The sequence below is a fragment of the Macaca nemestrina genome, chromosome 7, assembly GCF_043159975.1.
Source record: "Macaca nemestrina isolate mMacNem1 chromosome 7, mMacNem.hap1, whole genome shotgun sequence".
Lineage (NCBI taxonomy): Eukaryota > Metazoa > Chordata > Mammalia > Primates > Cercopithecidae > Macaca > Macaca nemestrina.
The window spans coordinates 150,865,879-150,888,494 of NC_092131.1; the positions used below are offsets into that span (position 1 = coordinate 150,865,879).

A 22,616-nucleotide genomic window follows, 5' to 3' on the forward strand; every position below is an offset into this window, starting at 1 on the left:
GCAAGCCTTTAGTAATCATGTGGATCCAATGGTTTAACTGTCACCTGTGGGTGACGGGTGATGGATTATGAGGATTAGATAAGAGCTATTTGTAAGAATGTCTACAAGGTACAGTGACAGGCTCTGGTCAGATATTTTCATCATGCTACAGTGCATGAAAGTGTAAGAATTTCATCATGCTACAGTGCATCTGTATCTAACAGGATCTGCTTATATCTTCAGAAAACTTTGTCATAAATTTAAATTACTTAAAGTGTCTGATCTTCAGATACTTTAGTGCATTTGAGAATTGGAATGTTGATTACAGTATGTATAGGGAAATAGATGAATATTCCATTAATAACTATTAAAATCTGCTAAAGCTTAGGTCAAGCTGAATATATTTAGTTATAATAAAATTGGGTGAACACATTCCAACTTCAGCCTGATTAAGGGAAAGGGTGTAGGGGTGAGACACTTAGGCGGAGCCTGAAAAGGAATGGTGAGAGTTTGGCCAATGGGAAGGGAGGCTGTGCCAGACAGGAATCATGTGGGCTGATGACAACTGAGGGCAAACTGCTTGTCCCCTCATAGTTGCGCAATGAATGCAGAGGGGCTGAGGTTCATCTGTCGCCTTCAGCTCTGCAGGCTACATCTCAGGGTGTTTCCTGTGAAAGTTCCAGAAGAAAGCTGTATGGTCAGCTTGGGGAAATATGTGGTTCATGCTGGAACGCTGGACATACCACATTATTGGAAAGATGCACATTGAATGACTGACAAAATGAAACTCAACTTTCCAAATGCTGGTAATGAGAGAAGATTCTGTTCTAACGACCAGTTGTTTCCTGAAAGAATGTCAGCTCGATTCATAATTAATGCATTCTAACCATGACAGCCACAGTCAGGACACACAAAACAAAGTGTCCTTGATCCCAGGAAACAGCCCTCTGGAATCTGTGAACTCTAGAAACTAGATTGGGAAAACTCTGACACCCCTGCCCCATGACCAACCAAGACTAAGAGTCCCAGGAAGATTGAGGTCACAGAAGGCGGGGGCCTGCCCCCTGTCCAGGAGATCCCTGACCCATGTGGGGTCATGGGCAGGGCATGAGTGATGTGCTTGCTGGAGGGGAAACTGGCTCCTGGCTCCAGGTAGAACGTGACCAGCTGGAACCTGACAGGAGGTCCCTGGCACTGGTCAGCCCATCAAATCAGGTAAGTTCTTGGAGTCTGAGTAGGGACAGGAGACTGTTCTATGCTTTGGCAGGGATCAGGAAGATGTTAGAATGTGGTTGATGGAACTTGTCTTTGGAGTTGAACAAACATGGCTTTGCATCTCCACTTTGCTATCAACTGAGTGGCTTTGAGTAGGTGGCTTCATTTCTTAGATACTCAGTTTCTGCATCTTCACCTATAAAATAAATATATTTTTAATTTTTTTAGACTGCTGAGGGCAGTAAATTAGACTATGTACATAAAGCACCCAGCACTGTGCTAGACACATTGATACTTATTCCATAGTGGGATAGCGCCACAGCTGTGATAGCCTTGTGAGGGGAGCTACACAGGAGGCCCATGGAGTGGGCTCTGAGTTAAGGATAGGTCCAGATCCTAGACTTGTAGCAACCCCCAAAACCCCCTCTTGAACCTGTTGGGGTGTGATGGGGGTGGGGAGATATAGTCCTGTTCTCTGGCTGTGTCTGCCCCAGATTCTCTCAAAGAGCACAAAATTGAAAGATAGCACTGGACCAAGGGTCAGGAGAATTGAGATGGGCTCTGCCACTCCCTGGCTGGGTGACCTTGGACAAGTCCTTCAACCTATTGAGGTCTGGGCTTCTTCATTTGTACATTGGAACAAGATTATCTGCTCTGTCACAGGATGAACTCCAGCCTCATTAGCCTGGCATTCAAGAGCCTTCCATCATACTCCCTCACCACATCTCTTCATGCCCACATTGTTCTGTCATATCAAACTCTTCTGGGCACTTCTTTCACCCCTAGACAGAATGTTCTTGCATTCTGTGTAGGGGTGAATGCTCTTGCCCAAGTCTCTGTGTATCTAAAGCCCATATACATTTGCATCCCCTGCAGCATCTAGCACAGGGGCTTGCATAAAGCAGATCATTGTTTTCTCAGTTAGGATTAGGTTTGGGACAGGAAAACAAACACAATAGTTATTTAGCAAGTTAGAAGTGATTTTTCTCTTGCCAGGTGCGGTGGCTTATGCCTGTAATCCCAGCACTTTGGGAGGCTGAGGCGGGTGGATCACGTGGTCAGGAGATCGAGACCATCCTGGCTAACATGGTGAAGCCCCGTCTCTACTAAAAATACAAAAAAAAAAATTAGCCGGGCGTGGTGGCAGGCACCTGTAGTCCCAGCTACTCGGGAGGCTGAGGCAGGAGAATGTCATGAACCCAGGAGGCAGAGCTTGCAGCGAGCTGAGATCATGCCACTGCACTCCAGCCTGGGTGACAGAGCGAGACTCTGTCTCAAAAAAAAAAAAAAAAAAAAAAGAAAAGAAAAGAAAAGAAAAAGTGATTATGCCAAAGGATCCTAAAAGGAGGATAGCCCAGGACTGGGAAGGTAGCTCCTTTTGTTGGGGACCCATGCTCCCTCTGTCTTGCCACACCAGCACTCTTGGCACCTTACCCCATAGTCCCATATGGCTGCCTGGGTTTCAGACATCTTATTCTCATTCAGCCAGCAGAAGATGAAGAGGGCAAAGCATGTATTCTCTTCCTTGAGGGAGGCTTCCTAAATGCTGCACATGACACTTCTGCTTATAACTTTTTGGCTACAATTTAGTCACATGGTCATATCTAGCTGCAAGAGAGGCTGGGGAATATAGTTTTTAACTGCACATATTGCCCTTCCTTCCTTCTTTCTTTCTTTTTCTTTTTTTTGAGACAGGGGTCTCCCTATGTTGCCCAGGCTGCTCTCCAACTCCTGGGCTCAGGCAATGTACCCACTTTGGCCTTCCAAAGAGTTGGGATTACAGGGGTGAGCCACCATGCCTGGCCATATTGCCATTTCTAATAAAATTGATAGGGGTGGCTGGGAGAACAGATATTGGCAACCCATACAGTTGCCTCTGCCGCAGTTACTGAAAGCATAAAAAATATAAAAATTTACTAAGAAGTTTAAAGTCTTATCTAATACATGAGATTATTATTACAAAACACTTCACTCATTTTAGGTAAGTTAATTGTCCTGACTTTTAGGTTGAAAACAGCCCAATTTTTCTTCACCTCTAGTGGAAATATGGTGACATATTTTTTCTTTTTTCTTTTTTCTTTTTTGTAGAGGCAGAGTCTCGCTATGTTGCCCAGGCTGGTCTTAAACGCCTGGCTCAAGCAATTCTCCTTAGACTCCCAAAGTGCTGGGATTACAGACATGAGCCACCGTGCTCAGCCAACATACTTTTTTCATAGAATAATAACTCAGAGTTGTAAGTGAAGATAAATTATTGGTTCTTCCCCTTGCCTTACCACATTTTGCTACTGAGGAAACTGAACTCCAGTGAGGCTAAGTGATGTGCCTATCATGGCACAGCTGAATGGCGAAGGAACCAGAACTGGAACTTGAGTTCCTGGACTCCATCAGGGCTGTTTCCTTGATGAGCAGCCCATTCGGGTTCTGCTAACTGTCACTCGGAGGCCTTGAATTCCATGCATCTCCTAACCCTGCATGAGGGCCCTGCTCTGCCAGCACCCCTGGAGGCAGATCCAGGTCACCGTGTTGTCAGCCACATTCCTGCCAGTATGTAGTTCAAAAACTTTCCATCTGAAGAGAGGGAAACATGAAGAAATAGAGGAGCATGCTATTAAAATAACAAGGCTTTTTCGCTAAGAGCAAACAATCACTTCCTTTCCTTGGCAGCCAGAATCTGCAGGGCCCTGAATTAGTCCCTGAAGGGAGATCCAGGGAAGCAAGAGGAATGGTCACTGCCCTTGAGGGCCTGGATGTATAGGTTCATTCTACTTTTCATCCATTTATTCAAGAATTATTTCTTGAGCCTCTACTAGCAGCAGACACTGAGCCTGGCACTGGGTTTAGAGCAAGAACCATGTAACTGGGTATACAACAGTAAACTGTGCAGATATGGTTCTTGCTCTAAAATTGCTTGTAGTCTAGTGAGGGACAGAGGCAAGTAAACAGGCAACTACAAAATGGAATGAAGATTGCTGTGATGGGAAGATTGCAGTGATGGAATGAAGATTGCAGTGATGCAATTACAAAATGGAATGAAGATTGCAGTGATTACTTTGGGTGTAAACTGGGATGGCGTGGCAAGTCCGAGTGGGTGAGATATCATTACAGTGGAGACCTGAAGACTGAGTATGTGTAAGCTAAGCATGCACCGAGAGGGGTGTGGCAAGTGGGAAGGAAGTGTATTCCCCGTGGAGAGAATGTGCAGGAGCACGCATAACCTTCTGACCAGACTGCGGCAGGCCTGGGTGATGGTGTTGGTAAAGGTGGGGAATGTTGAGAAACACCAGAAAGGTAGGCAGGGGCCCATAAGTGAAGGACTTTGAAAGCCTGTTGGAGAGTTTCTGTGTTATCTCAAGGCCAGTGAGATAAAGGACTTGAAGCAGCAGATTTGTATGTTAGAGTCCTCTGGCCTCAGGATATAGAGTAGATGAAAGCAAGCAGGACTGGATTCAGAGAGGTCAATTAGGAGCTGTTGCTGGGATGGTGGCTTGAACCAGGAAACAGCCCAGAGAGGTGCAGAGAGGTTGAGGAATTTGAGACTACTTTAAGAGCTACAACCAACAGGTTTGGTGACTGGGTTGGAAGTAGGAAATGAGGAAAATGGAGGAAACCAACATTTATGAAGAAACAAAGACAGAGGGTAACAAAAACAATAGCCTTACTCCAGGAAGAAAATGGCGGCATGACCATGTATTTTGAGCAAGGAAAAATCGCTGTAGGCTACAGAGGTTTTGAAGGACTTTCTAGAAGAGTTAGAATTGGAGCTGGTCTCAGATATGGGTAGGATTTTGGTGGGTAGAGAGGACATTCCAGGCTAAACAATGATGCAAGTTAGAGTTCTAAGGCAGAACAGTGTGTGATTTGTTTAGCATGATTTGGTCATGGTTTTCTTGGGAGACTCCCAAAGAGCTGATTCTCCAGGGGGTGCTAACTAAAACTCTTATTGAAAGGAGGGATTACAGAGACGAATTTCATCACTCTCCCAGAATGGCACAGAGCTCTTCATGGACCCCTGGGCCACCTGTGTAGGAACCTTAAGGGGTCAGTGGATCACTAAACAGCCCAGCCTGCCTGAGACCCTCATAGACAGTGGCTTCCACCACGACAAAGACAAAAAGTCCCTCTTTCTCAAAATCAATACTTTCATTCTCATAGGCCTCCTGCTGTGGTCCAGTCCCCATATTGAGAGCTGCCATCCCAGGGTGTTGCTTCACTACTTCTAGGCTCCAGCAGAGTCCTGCCTCACAGGCTGCACTGGTGAGTGAGGCCTGCAAACCCATCAGGGAGACTACGTGAATCCAAGGCCATGGAATACTTAGGTTTGGTACTCCCGCTGCTCCTTCCTGGCTGTGTAACCCTAGAATAATTATTCAACCTCTCAAAACCGAGACTCAGAGAAGTTGGGTATTCTAGGGTCACACAGCCAGGAAGCAGCAGAGGGAGTACCCAAACTTGTCTGTCTGACAGCAAAGCCTGTTCTCTCCATCTGTCCAGGTTCCTAAGCCAGGTGAGGGCTGAACCTCCTTTCTTGAATCAAGATTCCAATTCCTAGGTAGGAAAGCACAGTGAGTCAGGGAAATATTTATACTGAGACCATACACCCCAAGCCCTTTCCCAACCTGCTCTTGTGTGATCCTTTTGAGCTTTTTCGTTTGTTTGTTTTGAGATAGAGTCTCACTCTGTCGCCCAGGCTGGAGTGCAGTGGTATGATCTCGGCTCACTGCAACCTCTGCCTCCTGGGTTCAAGTGATTCTCCTGCCTCAGTCTCCTGAGTAACTGGGATTATAGGTACCCGCCACCATGCCTAGCTAATTTTTGTATTTTTAGTAGAGACAGGATTTCACCATGTTGGCCAGGCTGGTCTTGAACTCCTGACCTCAAGTGATCACCCCGCCTCAGCCTCCCAAAGTGCTGGGATTACAGGCGTGAGCCACTGTGCCTGGCCTTGAGTTTTTTATAGACGGGAAAACTGAGGTCCAAACATGAGCAAGGGCTCCACATGCTACCTCTCTATTTTCTCAGCCCCTTCTGCAGGCTCCATGCCATAAGAACATGGCTCCTAAGGTTCAGGCCTATGGCCCCAGTTTAGGTGGTGCCTCCACTCTGCTCCCCCCAACCCCAGCCTCCTATTTGAAGGCCAAGACTACTCAGCTTTGATTCAGGTTAAATGAGTCATCAAGGGTAAAACAAAGAAGAAAATAAAACAAAGAAGAGAAGGCCTATTCCCTTGCAGATGAAATGAACCCACCCACCTTTTGACATCTTTTTGTTCTGGAATGATGACAGCATGCAATGACTCAGAATCATCACACTCACAGAGACTACTTTGTATTTTTTCTTGAAAACGAAGAGACAATATGCCAAAAAATGAGCTGAAAATGGCTCATGAAGGGAGGGGAGAATGACCTCGAGCACACCAGGGCAGAGTGGGGGCCACATGAAGGTGCAAGAGTGGGAGGGAATCGCAACGCCTTGGCAGAGAGGAGAGCAAGTGGGGGCCAAGCCGCAAAGCTCTTCAAGGCCAATCAATGGTGAAACCTGAAGGAGTCCCATCCATCCCCAAGTCTGCTTGAGTTAAAGCCCTGCACCCTCACAAGCAGCTGGAAGGAGGGGAGGAAAGATATTTTCAAAAGAGCCATCGTATGTGGGGTGTGGGAATGAAAAACTTGCTGTGTCTAACACCAGAGAGCCTCTCCAAGCCAAGCCATCTGCCTCAGGGCAAAGGAGGGAATGGAAGCGGGACAGACGAGTCTTGGAGCCAGCTCTCAGCACTGTACTTCTGTCTGGAGAAATGAGCTGAGAAGATCTGAATCTTCTCCAGCCTGTTCTGCAAATGTGAGACAATCGGCCCCTGGCCCAATGACTGGTGCTCACAGCGTGGCTCGGGCATTACCCAGGACTCTGGTTCTTTGTGATAGGAAAGAGGACAAATTTGGAAGCCAGACAAGCTAGGGCTGGATGGTCTGGAGGAAAACGTCCACTTCTCTCAAACTGTTTCTTCTGAGGAAACAGATGATTGCAACCTCAGAGGCTGGGAGGATGAAATGATGTAATGCATGGGAGCTGCTCTGTAAACTGTAAAATGCTATGCAAACGGTGCTTGTTAACGTGTTTACACATGTGGGTGAGTTAACACAGTCTGACAGACTGGATGCCAAACTCAGAGTCCAAGGCAGTAGGGGCATTATATTCTGTGCCTTAGCATCTGGAAAACATGATGAAATTGGAAATGCATTTATTGAAAATGAAAAGTTTTCTACAGAGCTTCCTGTCCTTTCCAATGCATTCCAGGCTTCCCATGGTGCTTGCAGGGCTCCGCCGGAAGCTGCTGGGAAAGCTGACTTCCATTCCGGTTGCTATGAAACTCCATTTTTGGTTCTGTTTTGTAACCATCTTCATTTCAGTCACTTGCACCATTATAAGGATTGAAAGACTCTTGGAAGAAAAGTAGTTTTTTGTTTCATAGCATTAGGGTTTGATACATAATATCATTTTTGAACAGAAAAAGTTCACATAGGAGTTGATAAAGGGTTGGTATTTTAGAGCTGAAGGGACTTAGAAGACTGTCTAGTTCAACCCTGAGATTTTTTTCAGGTGAGGAACTGAGGCCCAGGCAGAAGGACTGGTTTTCTCCAGCTCTCACACATGTCAGTGAGCCAGGGTTAAAATCACCAGAGGTCTGACTCCTATTCATGTGCCCCTTCCCTTACCTCAGGGTCAAAAGCTCAGACGCTTTCAGAGTCCAGATAAGTGAGGAGGAGGGCATTGGCAAGTAGGAAGGTAAGGAGTTGTGAGATGTTCAGTTCTGTTTATGTTGATCCTGTTAAAGGTTTAAGGAGCTGCTTGAATCTTAAATTTATGTCAGTTGTCAAATCTGGGAAGTTTTCAGCCATTGTTTTTTCAAACTTTTTTTCTGTAACAATCTCTTTCTCCTTGCCTTTAAGGATTCCAATGACATGAACATTAGACCATCTAGTATTGTCCCACAGATCCCTGAAGCTTTATTCATTATTTTCCAAACACTTTTCTATCTTTCAGATTGGATCATTTCTGTTGATCTACCTTCTAGTCTACTGACACTACCTCTGTCATTTGCATTCTGCTATTGGGCTCATCTCATCCAGTGAATTTCAGATATTGTGATTCTCAGTTCTAATATTGCCATTTGGTTCTTCTTTTATATAGTTTCTATTGCTTGACTGAGAATTTCTATGTTTCCATTCATTGTAAGAGCATTCACCTTTATGTCACATAGGATGATTATAATAGATGCTTTGGAGTTTTTTTTTTTTTTTTTTTCTGTAATTCCAATATTGTCTTATCTTTTCCCTTGAGAACTGGTCATGTTTTCCTGGTCCTTATCACATTGGGTAGTTTTAAATTGTATCCTGGACATTTCATGTAGTACATTATGAGACTCTGGGTCCTGTTAAAAATCATAAAGCATGTTGAGTTTTGTTTTGTTTTAGCAGGCAATCAACCCCGTTAAGTTCAACAGCAAGTTCTGTCTCATTACTCCTGTAGGCAGTGGTCTCAATGTCAGCTCACTTTTCAAAGCCTTTGTTAAGCTGTTTGTGTTCCACACGTGCACGTCTTGGGGGTGAGCTCAGGACTTGTGTTGGCTCCTACATGAAGTCTCTTTCTCCCGCTCTTTCCTCTGAAAGATTTCTCTCTTGCAGGAAAAGGACCAGTTCCTTTTCCTGGTCCTCTAGCTAGAAGGATAGATTTCTCTCAGAGCTGGAGCCGCTGATGATACCACAAACTTTCATTCAACTTGGCCAGACCTTAGAGCAAAGTGCAAGAGGAAAAAAGTGAGGACTCTCCCGACACTCTTGACATTAACGGGGACCCCTTTTCTGAATTTCTCTACCCAGAGGGACAGGTTTTCTCTCGAGATTTTAGTGCTCAAGCTGCTGCCAAGGTGGTGGCGGTGCAGTTTGGGGGCTGCATCTGACTGTGGGGCTGAGCTGAGAGAAAAAAAGACAAAGATTTTCCCCACGTTTTCTGTCTGGCAGGGGCCCCTTTTCTAGATTATCTATCCAGAAAGATGGGCCATTTCTTGGCATTGTTGCTGTCCATGACTGCTGGGAGGTCTCATGATTCAGCTCACCCTTGGGTCAAAGCCAGGAGAAAACAAATTCCAGGAAATTCACCATATTGGTCATTCAGCAAATTTTGACTTCTTTTTGCAATCTAGCTGCTTTTAGAGGACTTTTCAGAGACCTTGGTTCATTTTTTTTTTTTTTTTTTTTTTTTTTGTATTTTGTTAAGAGTGTTTGGTTGTAATCATGAGGGAGATAGTGTGCAATGCATGCCTTCCATTTGGTTGGAACTAGAAGTTGAGCAACACACTTGGAATTCATCTTTTTTGGTTAGTGTATCCCCAGGACTTTCACAGACAGAATCCAAAAATAGAACCTGTATTTGGGAATCCTATATTCCCTGGCCTGGTGGTGGCAGGTCCCAGGAGTCTATGGCTCCAAGTTTTCTACCTGATTTGGGTAGACACGTGAAACAATGCTCATTCAACAAAGAGGTAGTGGGTGCCCACCATATGCTATATCCTGGAGACACAAAAATCACGAAGACATAGTGCCCACCCTCAAGGAGCTCATAGGCCAGTGGAATAAAGGGATTTGCAGTAAAAATTTAGGATCCAAGCTTGAAAGCTTCTTTCCCAAGACATCTTGTGGGTCCCAGAACCACAACATATTGTCAGAGAGCAATTTCTAGCCTGATTCTGGAGCTTTGCCTTTCTAGAAACTTCTATCATTGCTTCTCTCCTCTGAGGGGAACCAATAGCAAAGCACTGTATATTAAAAAAACAGTATATAAAATGCTCCTTTTGTTTTGTGAACTCTACAAATGCCTAGATTACCTGTTTGTAACAGTCTTCTTGCCTACTAAACATAGACTTAGAGAACACAGTCTGGTTTAGGGCTCCAGAACTCAAAAGGGAAGTGAAGACAATGGAGAGTGTTCAGTTAGCACCTTTAGTAGATCGAATCTGATATTTAAAAATAAAGAGTGGGGGAGATGGGGGCCATCTGCCAAGGAGATAATCCTTCATAAAGCAGATTAACCATATCTTTGTCTTAGTTCAAATCACTATAACAAATTACCATAGACTGGGTAGCTTAACCAACAAACATTTATTTCTTATAGTTCTGGAGGCTAGAAATCTGAGATCAGGGTGCTAGCAGAGACAGGTTCTGGGGAGGGTCTCTGCCAACTTTTGCTGTATTCTCATATAGTGGAAAGAGAGCTAAAAAGTCGTCTGGTACCTCTTCTTATAGAGGCACCAATCCAATTCATGTGGGCTCCACCCTCATGACCTAATCACTTCAAAAGGCCCCACCACCTAATACCATCACACTGGGGATTTGATTTCAATATGTGAATTGTGGGGGAACACACTCAGTCCATAACATTCCCCCAGCCCACCTCTGCTGCCTTTTCTCTTTGAAAGCACTTACCTTCTCTTTCTGCATTGATGTAATGCCAGAGCATTGGATCTGGGAAAGGAGGTAAAGGTGGGAGGGAAGCATCGGGGTTCAGCCATTTAGGTAGCACAAGTAGATGCCATGCACCAACAAGGGTACCCTGTGCATGAGTTATCTTACCACCCTTACAGCAATCCAGCAGGTCTGTGTGATAAGTGTTGTGTTTCCTGTGTGGTATACGAGGAGACCGAGACTCTGAAGTGTTGTGATTTTTCTCAAGCTATTAGCTGGCAAACTGTAGACTAGAATCCAGGTCTCCTGAGTGTGGGTTCTGTTTATCTAGTTTACCTACTGCACCAGCCTTTAAGACTTTGGGGTCTGAATATGTACCTCTTCATACCACTAGAGCCCCAGCAGTCTCCTAAGTGACATGTGAGCCATACTGGGGAGGAGACCTTACCACTGACAGCAGAGTCTGGGGGCTCACGAGAGAGGAAGATGCCCACTTGGAAGCCAGATCCCAGATTCTTTAGACCTATATCTCCCTGGAGTATAATTCAATCAAGTGCTTTTCCCCCTCTTTAAAAAAAGCTAAAATGGTGCAGAAACTAATTATGAAACAAAGGAAGAAAAAACAAGGGAAGGCAGGGATTATTTCCCAGGACATTTTCCTCTGACCAGGAGGGTAAGTTGGGTACAGAGGACAGACTTGGTGGGGATCAGAGGCAGCCCAGGGGAGAAGAGTCATCCCTTCTACTCTCCCACCTGTCCTCATTGCTGGCTGTGACCCAGATGAGAGCTGGGGGCATTGACATGGGAGGCTTCTCTCCTTCCTGAGTGGTCAGTGAGGGGCAGCTTCTCCTACTCCAGGAGGGTTGGGGGAACCTGCATGTTGCATCTCAGAGCAGCCAGGGCTTCTTCTTGCCAGTCTCCTACCTTCCCTTTCTGGCTCGTTTCCTCCCACCTCCTCATGCCCTCTTTCTCATTTAATAGCATGGAGAAAGGAAATGAAACTTGATGGAGCCCGACTGTGCCAGGCACTGTTCCAAGAACTTTGTGTTCGTTTGTTTCTAGAAAAAAGAGGGCTTGGTATACTGTAGATGCTCAATAAATGTTAGCTCTTACCTTTAGTGTCTCCATGTCCTTCATTTTACTGATCTCCAGGCACAAGGCAGCAGTTGATGGCTCAGTTTCACAACTGCTGCAGAGAGGAGGCAAGAACAATGTCAAGTGGTTGGGTGGGGGAAGATGAGACTGGCATTAGGGCTAATCACACACATTTCTCAGGGTGCTCCTCTTTTGAGGCCCTATTTCCATGAGAAGGAAATTGAGGCAAACCCAGAAGCTGACAGCTTAGCTGGGAACCAAAGATGATGATATATGGAAGCCCATGGAATCTCAGGGCTCAAGCAGCACCTTTTGGCACCCACCTGCACCCAAAGAGCATCTTTAAAAGTTGTCTCATACTTGCTGCAGGCAGCTCTTTCACACCATTACCATGCTCTGTGCCAGACATGACTAATTTTTTAAATCTCTGACACTCTTAATTAGTCATGAGCTAATTCTGTAAGAATGTTAGAGTAAGCACACCAAAATTATATTCTTCTGCAAAGAGAAAGAAGATTGCCTGAGACCACTTGTCCCCCCTCAAAGAAGCAAGGTCCCAGCCCAAACCTTTGAAGCTTTGTGACATCAATAGATTTTCTCGAGTGGCATCATGTCCTTTTGATTTTTCTATATATTGTATTTTGAATGCCACCTTCTCCTCTCCTTTCCACTGCCACTGCCCTGGCTGGGTCCTCATCAGTGCCATAAACTCTCACCAGGTTCCCTGCCACCAATCCAAACAAAACCAAACACTACTAACCATGGATCTTCATGGCACATTTGCTTTTGTTGGCTCCAAAAGCCTTCGGTGGTTTCCATTGCAGATTGGAAAGGTCTAGACTCAGCGATCAAAACTTCCACCATTGATTGCTTTTCCAAACATCTCCCCTACTTCCTGTTGCGAATACCACCTGGTTTACTTATTATCTCTGGTTTACTATTATCTGGTTTACTTATTATTGGTGCATCAATATGTCTAGACCCTTCTGATCTTCCCAGCTTTACCCGTGCCTTTTGAGTTCCCTTCTTCTCATTTCTCACCACTGATGGACAGTCATCCTTCCTTCCAAGAAGGGCTTAAGTCTGGTTGCCTTGACTCTAGATAATTTCCCTCCTCCTTAGCAATTCCACTTTTGATTGTCTGGACTCCTCGTGCCAGGTACAATTATCCTGTATTGTTAATTGTCTTTCTATGTCTGTAATTTGCTTCTGTGTTGTAGACATCATCATGGCACACTGCCATGCTTTTCTTACAGAATAGGTACTTAATATTCTATTATTCAATTTGCTAGAACTTTGCAATTTCATAAAGATAACTCTGTCATTAAAAATGTCTCCAGTGGGGATTTAGGGCCCTTGAGATGGTGCAAGAAAAGGAGATAAAGGGTTTTTTTTAAAGCTATTTGTTCTTCCTGTGCAAATTATATAACTTCCAATTATTTCCAACATTAAAGAAATAGTCCCTCTGAACCCTTTTAAATTATTCAAACATTAAAATGATTCACCAGTTTTTTTTTTTTAAACTGCTGTGACCCTTCCAAAAATGTAAAAAAGAAGAAAGAAAACCCAAATATTGGCTCTTTTGGAGGAAAAATAAACTGACTGTGCTTTTTTTCCTCCAATATTCTGAAAGAACTGGGAATGCACAACAAAATGGCAGCGCTTGTGTGCACCTGAGTGTGTACACCTCACCTCTGTCTTGATTCCACTCTCCCTACCAAGCTTTCCTTGGGTAGCAGTCATGGAGCCATAGCCGGCACCAGTCACCTGAGCACTTCTCTCGCAAAGGAGACTTTGGTTTTCATCCCTGCCAGGGGGATTCAAGTGCTGCTCTCCTAAGGAGGAGAGCAGGTTTTCTTTGCTTGACTGTATTTCAACACCTTTGGTGGAATGACTCCAGCCAGCCACGATGCTTTTTTGCTTCCCAGCTTCTCCTAGAACCCTAGATGTAGCATCCTTTCGGTCCTCAACATTTACTTCCCTCTTTACTCACTGTATTAGTTTTCTGTTGCTATGTCATTACCAAAGCTTATTAATTTAAAGCAATACGAGGTGGGGCACAGTGGCTCATGCTTGTAATCCCAGCACTTTGGGAGGGCAAGGTGGGCAGATCACCTGAGGTCAGGAGTTCGAGACCAGCCTGGCCAACATAGTGAAACCCCATCTCTACTAAAAATACAAAAATTAGCCCAGTGTGGTGATGCATGCCTGTAGTCCCAGCTACTCGGGAGGCTGAGGCAGGAGAATTGCTTGAACCCAAGAGGCAGAGTTTGCAGTGAGCCGAGATCTCACCATCATATTTCATCCTGGACGACAGAGCAAGACTCCGTCTCAAAACAAACAAAAACACACACGCAAATTTATTATCTCATGGTACCAGCTGGCTCCTCTGCTCAGGGTCTCACTAGGCCCAAAGCCCTGTGTCTCTGTCTGTCACCGCCATCATCCCACAACCCTGTCTCTGTGGCACCTTGTGCTTCACAGCTCAAGGTCATATTATCTGCATATGGTTTTGAGACAATCATAACCTTATGACCACTTTCTCCATTCTTCTCTGCTAGCTGAGTTTCTCCAAGGCCTAAGACATAGGCCATGCCCTCACAATTCTATACTCAGGCACTTTCCAAAATCACACATTCCTTAATGCAGTGAAGAATTGATGCTCATGAGTGACATCCTACATTGAAAGGAAGAGACACGGCCGGGTGCAATGGATCATGCCTGTGATCCCAGCACTTTGGGAGGCCGAGGTGGGCGGATCACTTGATGTCAGGAGTTTGAGACTAGCCTGGCCAATATGGTGAAACCCTGTTTCTACTAAAAATACAAAAATTAGCTGGGCGTGGTGGCAGGTGCCTGTAATCCCAGCTGCCCAGGAGGCTGAGGCAGGAGAATCGCTTGAACCTGGGAGGCGGAGGTTGCAGTGAGCCGAGATCAAGCCACTGCACTCCAGCCTGGGTGACAAGAGTGAAACCCTGTCTCAAAAAAAAAAAAAAAAAAAAAAAAAGGAAGAGACACAGTTACTTGGGGGATGGATGGCAAATGTTCTATTTAGAAATGCATTTGTAAAGCTCACCTTGTAGAGTCTCTTGTCATGCATCTTTTAAAAAACTAAATTAAAAACCTTGCATATTACACTGAGGATTTTCTCTTGAAAGAGACACAGAGACAGGGTCAAGTCACTGGGAATTTCATGCTTTGGAGGATTTTCTCAGAAGACTTTCTAAGAATAACTTCAATAAACTCCAGTAATCTGCAACCTACTTTTCTTTCTTTAAAACAAAGTTAGCTATGGAATTAGTATTTGGAAAATGCAGAAAGCTTAAAGGAAATAAACATTTCCCGTGATCTTACCATCCACTGAAAACCATGGTTAACTTGACATGGGAGTGGGCTTGGGTTGGAAAAAAATAGGGAGAGAGCTTTATCTCTGGAAAGCGTTGCGGGCTCCCTTCCACACTCACTTATTATCGTAGTGACACTGTAGGGGGAAGCACAAGCTATGTAAAGAGGACTTAATTTGGCAAGATCTACTGACTAGCGAGGGGCTAAAAAGAGATGAGTGGGGTGGAAGCAATGGTTTCCACAACACCTCCAAGATAAGGGGTACCACTTGTGCAAATTTAGCACCAGGGAGTGGGGCCAGGCCAGAACTTCAACTCAATATTTGTCAAGCCCTCAGTACACCTCCCAACCTAGAAAAACAATAAAAATGTTAATTTTTGAAATCACTAGCAAAATACTAAATACAATGTCAGTATTTTAAACGAAATTGCCCTGAGAGCACAGTTGTTTCTAATGACTTCCTCCTGCCTGATCCTCCATTTTTCTCTGTGGTCTTACCTTTCTGAACTTTTTTGCTGCAATTGGTGAGCATGGAAAGGCTGAAACCACTATTATCACCACTATTACTGCCCTCCCCTCTGCATTTGAACACCCCGCTGCATCCTGCACCTTGCCTCTTGCTTTATACTTGTTGCTCTGGATGAGGTCCCATGTATTATCCTCAGCCTGGGATTTTCAGGCTCCTAGAAGACATTTCCTTTTACTGACACATGGACACGTGCAATTGCAGCCAAAGGTGAATTGGTTGTCAAGTGTCCCCTCAGCTTGGCTCCTCTCTGCCCTCTCACTGCCTCCTGACATCTAATCAGCTCTTATCCGCCCCTTAGAGGGACCATCATTTCAGTTATTAGCTATTCTTGTGTATACCTGCTGGTTTTCACTTCCTTGTATTTGCTCAGACATTTTTTTCCACCAAGAAGGCAGATGCTTCAAAACCCCGATGGACACTGCCTTTCAGAAGCTCTGCCTAAAAAAAAACCCACCTACATCTCCTACTTGGCATCCTCCAAGCACTCGTGTGTTTAGGCTGGGCTATGTATATTTTCACATTTTATGTTGTTTTCATTCTTGACTTTATAGTGATGACAATACTACTTACTACTTATTTAAGGACTAGCACGTGCCAGGACATCTCTCTCTCTCTTTTTTTTTATAGGCAGAAGGAGAGGAAAAGCAGCTCAGAGTACTAAGGGGCTATGATTGGAAGGGTGTCAAGAACCAGCTCTCTCACCCTCAAAAGGCCTTCCTGGCCCAGCTGGTCCTGCCTAAATTCTCTCATCAGAGTGCAGGTCACTGGGGAGTAAAGATACTCACCCCTCACCTCTTTCACCCCTCCACGCCTGCCCACCCCATCTCCACTGTTCAGTGCAAAGGTTCCTGGGAACAGCAACATTCTAAACTGTTAACAGCTGAAGCCTTCCAAAGGATTCTGTCCCCCAGTGACAGTTGGCTGAGGACCGTGAAAGAGAGAGGTCCTTCAGGGTTGGGAGTGAGACCAAGAGGGAAGGGAAATTACCAGCCTCAGGAAGAAGCAGACTCCCAGGCTGAGCTCCTCACAGCCTACTCCTCCCCAAACCATGCCTGCAAACCTCCTTGAGGGTTTATGGGGCATTGCTCTGCAAGGGACTCAGAGATGAATCAGACATGGATCCTGCCCTTGAGGAGCTTACTGTCTACTGGCAAAAAGTGCCAAGTACAATTTCAACCCAGGGAAATTTCAAGGGTTGTAGGACTTCAGAAGAGAGAAAGATACGGGCTGGACATCAAAGAAGGCCTGCTAGAGGAGGTCGCATTTGAGCTGGACCTCGAAAGATGGCAGGGGACTTTCCACAGGCAGAGCCTGGAGGTGGTGCTAGTTACAGAGCAGACACCTTCAGTCTGAGGCTGTGATCTGTGAGGGCGGTGGAGAGGGGGGAAAGCCAGGGAAGGGTAAAAGGCCAAGGAGACCCTGACCACCTTCCCTAGTAAGAGGACACCAAGGATCACGCTTTGCCTGCTTTAACATCTTGCCTACCATTGCCCTGATGAAAATAGGCCGCTGTTTTGAATTAGCTAAAAGTTGAGAACTCAGACTTGGATTTGAAAAGTGCCCTCTGAGGGCAGTTAAACCAACTCTCAGCCCTATGATTCTATGAGTCTGTGATTCCCAGGTGGAGCCAATGACACACCTTTGGGACTAGGCAAGTCCTCTTGGTCAGCGAATTCCCTCAGGGGAATAATGCTCCTTCACAGGAGAATAGCAGATGGAGAAACCCCCAAAAGTGAATATGTCCAGGACTGCTCAATTGAATTTGCAATAGTTCCAGATTATTGACTAGCTCATGCCTGTCAGCAGAGTGAGAATGGACACATACTTTGAAGAGTATGAGGGCAGGTAGAGGTGAAGAAAAAGACTGAAGGTGGCATTAGATGGCAAGAACATGACAGTGAGGTACTTGATGAGAACCTCCCAAAAATGATCAAGAAGGGGTAACTGGGTGATAAAGGGGGAGGTTAAGAAGCCTATACTTTATTGTACCTGGTTTTCTTCCCCCACTGTTGCTATTTTAGAATTGCAGCTCTACATTTTGTGGAGGTTACAGAGGGAATCTTGTGAATTTTTTTTCTCTGACAGGGAAATAATTACCAAAATCTTAACTTTTATAATATTTGTGCAAATTTCAAAAATAAGTTTTGTTTTATCTTTGGTGGCACCACATGCTTTGGACTTTTGTTTTTAAATCCCAGCATAACCAGTGTTTTCCCAGGATTCTAATCATTCCCAGTGGGCTGAATTTAGCCAGCAATAAACCTAGCCTTGCAAAGACAAAGCAACCAGTGATATTTGTTAAAATAGAAGCTGACAGATAAATCAGGTCTAGTCAATCAAAGGATGAAGAGCAGAAGACTTAGGCCAGAGAGAGCACTAGCATGTGTTGGATGGCCAGAAAAAGAAGGGAAGGAAGGCATGCAGGGGGTCAGCCCAAATAGGGGTCAGTATGCAGGGCTCTGGCCTCCAATCCTAAGACCCCTTGGGAGGGGAAGAGCATTCATTTTCTACTTCACTTTTTATGTACCTGCCTTGGTGGAAGAAGCCTTGGTCTTGGAGGTGTAGCCCCTGCATCCAAAATGAGATGAAGCCTGCCTCTGTCAAGTCAGGACCAGAAAGGCTAAGTTGATCTAACTTGGAAAGGAAGCTTTGTGCTATCTCAGTTTTATGCTCAGTGTCTGCCTTTGAGGGGCAAGAACAGCCACAGAGAACAAAGAATCTCAGGATATCAGAGAGAGGAGGCAACATAGCCAAGTCCAGTATGAGAAACCTGCCTTCTGGAGATTTCTTCATATAGCTGTTCTTTCAGCTGGTCTCTCCAGCTTCTGTCTGCCCCCAGTAGGTTGCCTCAAAGGCCCTTTTCCTATGATCATTCCAAGCCCCAGCGAAATACCTGTTTAATGCTCAATGTGGCAGTCCCCTTTGGATCTGACTTCCCTTCTGACAGCTTCCCCACCACCCTGTGAACTGGTTCCATTGTCTTCCCTGGAAAGGTAGTTCCCTTTCTTAGCTTCCTATTCACTTCTGTTCACCTCTTTTTCCTTCCTGCTGTTTCTCCAAAAACACTTTGCTGGCCTCCAATAATATTGGTGTTCAAATTCAGTTTGGGGCCTACCACTGTTTTATGTCTCTGTGGGTTACAATTTTCTTTGAGGAATGTCCTCATAACCATATATTTTTAAACTAAATAGTTTGCATGAATAGGGATCCCCAAGCATTTGATACAATAAGAAAGGCATAGAACGGGGGTGTAATTTGGGGGCAAGCATGTTCGCTGTAGGAGGCAAAGGCAGCAGGAGCTGCTGGTTCCCAGTATAGGGTTGGAGGAGGAGCTGCTGGTGGTACTGCTCACATGCTGCATTCAGGCTGCTGGCACAGGGGGTTCCGGAGCTCCAGGCCTGGCAGGCATGGTGGGAGGAGCAGGCCCTTTGTGGTCTTTTTGAAACTGATTGGGGAACAAGGGGTCAGTTTCACTCAATTCTCCTACAGGTGACTCAAACCTCTATCACACCCAACCATCTGCCCCAGAGATGATCTCTCCTATGAAAGCCGTTGAAATGCACCAAAGTGATTTATTGAGAGTCTTATCTCTCAATAAGAAGCTCATAGGCTACGTGCAGCCCTCTTGTTAGTTGTAGCTTAGGTCATAAGCGTAGAACCCAGTAAAACTGTGTAGAAAAATGTTGAAAGACTCCACAGAGCCTAGACAAGAAATTGAGATCATGGATTTGCCTTCTCTTTTAAAGACTCCTTAGGAGTCACTTCCTCCTCAAAACCCTTTTAATGGATTTCTATGAAGAAAATCATCTAAATAAGAGTTTTACTCAAACTGGGGTCAGTACTTCCTGGTGGCTCAGGACTCTGAGGGGAGCTGATAGACACGCTGCAGAAGCATACTGACAATGGTTTGGTCCTGCCTACCGGTTGCCGTTTCACTCTTCCTGTTGCTCAGATTGGCTGTGCATTCTCTTGCTTTCAAACAAATGTAACTGCATGAATGATAGTACTCCCATCCCCATTTCTGCCCAGCGAAATCCTACCTCTCCTCTTGGCTCAGCTCAAATGTCACCTCCTCTGTAGAACCTTCAATGAGTGTCCAGTGGGAGGTCAATATTCCCTCCTCTGGACTCAACCACCATTTGGTTGGGTGCTCCCCTACACTCTAAAAATGAGGGTGTTAGCAAAGGTCTTATCTCCCCTGCTGGGCTGTCAACAAGTGAGTAGAAGATTGCTGAGCATCGAAGCTAGGATAAGCCAGAAAGGTGGCACTTGTTTTTTCAGATGCCATTAAATTCCTGTAAAGGAACTTCTCACTGAGGGTGCTTATTCTGTGTGGGGGGAACTGCATGAAAACACTCCTCATGGCCTTTTCTTTGCAAAGGCACAGTTAGGTCTGCAAACGCAGAATTTGAGCAGCTGTGGCAAAGCAGCCCTGATCACATGGCCATCTTTTCCATTCTCTAGCTGTCCTGACCAAAGGCCACAGTGGAAACAGTTCTAAGAGCCACAAGAGCTGTGGAGGCAGAAGTAGAGGAGGAAAGACAAATGTCAAAATTCTTGGATGATCCTGGGTAGCAACTGGCCAATGGGGGATGAGAATGGGTAACAGAGCCTTTCACCTTTGGGGTCAGCAGCATGTCTGGATTCAGGACCAGAAGGCCAAAACATCTGTCAGCTGGGCAGCAGCTCCTGTGAATGAATCGCCTTTGTCTTGTTGGAGGCAGGGATGAGTGTGAGTTTATTTGCTCAACAGAAAGCCATGTAAACCAGGGATCAGATGGAAGCCCTGGTGGTGGCAAGAAGCCCAGCAGCCCTTCAGACAGAAGATGCCCATCAACAATGGAGAGGAGTACACAGGACCTCCAAAGGAAAGGTCCTCTGTCTTGGCGGAAGGCCCCTCACGTCTTCGTGAAGCCCTCTGGGGCAGAAAAAGGCCTTGCCGGTTCCAGCAAACCTTCGTGGAGCATGGGGGTGGCAGATAGGGTGCCTGGTCCCAGCCACTCCTCTCCCAACTTCCCACTAGCCACGTGGGCAAACTCACATTAGCAATGAGCTCAGGCCTCCTTTGCTCATTTAAGGAAAAGCAGTGATCCCATTATCCCAGGGGTGATTCTTTGCCCCAGACGCAGCTTCTTTTTTCTAACTTCCTTCAGCCCTGCTGGCTTCTCCTCAGCAGTAGCTAATGTGGGATGATGATCAGCAGCAGTTGAGCTATTTTTAAGTCAACAAACTACCAATGCTAAGAGTTCCTGAGAAAGCCGGGGAATTTGGAGCCTCAGAAGCAAATGCTAAACGTGATTGATGGGCATGGAAGGGAATGTTCTGGACTGCTGTTCAAAAAAGGAATCCCTTGAATTTAATCTTAAAAATGGCCAAGCTGGAAGAGTCCTTAGAAACCATCTAGTCTGCTTTCTCCCTCCCTAGAAAATTTCTACAGATGAGAAAGTGAAGTGGATGATGGTTTAGGGCTGAGGCACTCAGCTGATGTAGAGCTGGAAGCCAGCTCTTCCTGATTCCTATGTGAATATTCTTTCCATAAAGATCAGTAGAATGTTTCTGGATTTCTTTGTTTTAATGAGTTTCAATTATCACACTTCATTTTTTGTAGCATGGGCTCCATAAAACTAAATTATTGTACAAACTCTAAGTTAATTAAACAAACCCCAGACACAGAGTAACTTAAATGACATTGGGGTATTAAATCTCAGTTTATAGTCAATGGACAGATAACTCTGAAATATCAGCTGGTGGCATATCCAGATCAGTAAGGAAGGACCACCTGAACAGTGGCGGCATTCCAGCTGGTATGTCTTCCTGGGCTCTTGATGCAGTACTTCCTTTTAGCTCCTGCTTTGCTCTCTGGGGTTAATTCAATATCCAGGGGCAGGGAGCCACACTTGGAAGGTCCTCTCCCTGCATCTAACTCCTGCTTCAACACCCAGCTCCAATGTCTTCTCTGTGAAGCCTTCCTGCATCTTTCCCCATTCCTCAGAGTAGCCTAAATCCTCTCCTAATGCCTCCTCTCTTTATAATACCCCTACAGTCACATTGTAACGTTACTGTGTTAGGCCCCCACCAGGCCTAGGGTTTTTTTTGTTTTGTTTTGGTTTTTGTCTTTTTGTCATTCCTACAGTGAATCTCTCCAGAAACACCAATGAACAGGTTTGACTGTACAGAGAGACTACAATGAGAATTTTAGTGCCAATATAGGAGATTTGGGACCCACACTAGGTAGAGTTTACTAGAAACAAGATACCCCTACTGCGGTAGACATTGAACAGGGAGGGAGATAGGGGAGGGAGAAGAGCAGTGGGGGTGTCTGCAGGAAAGCCTTGTTAAAATCATGGAGGCTGAGGTAGCTTATGGGAGCCCGGGTCTTAGAACTAACCCCTGGGTCATTGAAAAAGAAGCCCCTCTTGGAGGGGAATGAGAGGCTGTAGCAAGCAGCTCTGAGTCACACAATCAGGAAGACATTGAACGCTTGAGGCAAACAGCCATTATGACAAAGGAGAAAATGCGCTGTACTCCATGGGACTCTGTCTTCCCCGGTGGGCCTAAGCATGCTGGGCAAAGGCAGCTGTCGCTTGGCTTGAGGCTCATCTGTTAAAGAGGAGGCTGGTGTAAACCTAAACCGGGGGGCATGTGGAGATGAGGGAGAGGGCTGGCCGGGGTGTTTGGAGTCTGGGCCTGTCTCAGCTCTGCCACCAGTTGGTTGCATGGCCTTAAGTCAATCTGCTCCATCAGAATAATGTGGGCAAGATAAATTCTAAAGTTCTTCCAGGTCTAAAGGTCTGGGATCCTAGGGCTGCGTGAACCTGTTCCTACCTCAAACCTGTTCATTGGTGTCTCTGGAGAGAGATGGACACAAAAGTCGTCACTTGGCTCTTTTGGAAACAGTTGAGTCAAAAAAGTCTTGGCCTCCTGGTCATTTTTAACCAGGGCCTCACAGAAAACAGTTTGCAGTCCAACTGGTGCACTGGCATGAGAGGCTGTACATCCTA

At 45.4% G+C, this 22,616-nt stretch overlaps 1 protein-coding gene and 1 long non-coding RNA gene across 2 annotated transcripts in view; one reads left to right on the forward strand and one right to left on the reverse strand.

Annotated features, from left to right (window-relative positions):
* Positions 1-363: 363 nt before the first annotated feature.
* LOC105490385 (uncharacterized) lies at positions 364-16,450 on the reverse strand. The gene is made up of 4 exons (XR_011606050.1): positions 16,318-16,450; positions 11,760-11,835; positions 3,468-3,762; positions 364-1,390 (listed from the first exon to the last, which is right to left on the reverse strand). It is a non-coding gene; the product is annotated as an uncharacterized lncRNA (long non-coding RNA).
* An 81-nt stretch (positions 16,451-16,531) lies between these two features.
* Positions 16,532-22,616, forward strand: part of CYP19A1 (cytochrome P450 family 19 subfamily A member 1) — a 91,573-nt gene continuing 85,488 nt past the window's right edge. The window contains exon 1 of the mRNA XM_011755946.3: positions 16,532-17,517. The gene's annotated coding sequence lies outside the window, so the exon portion shown is untranslated. The remainder of the gene's footprint in view (positions 17,518-22,616) is intronic.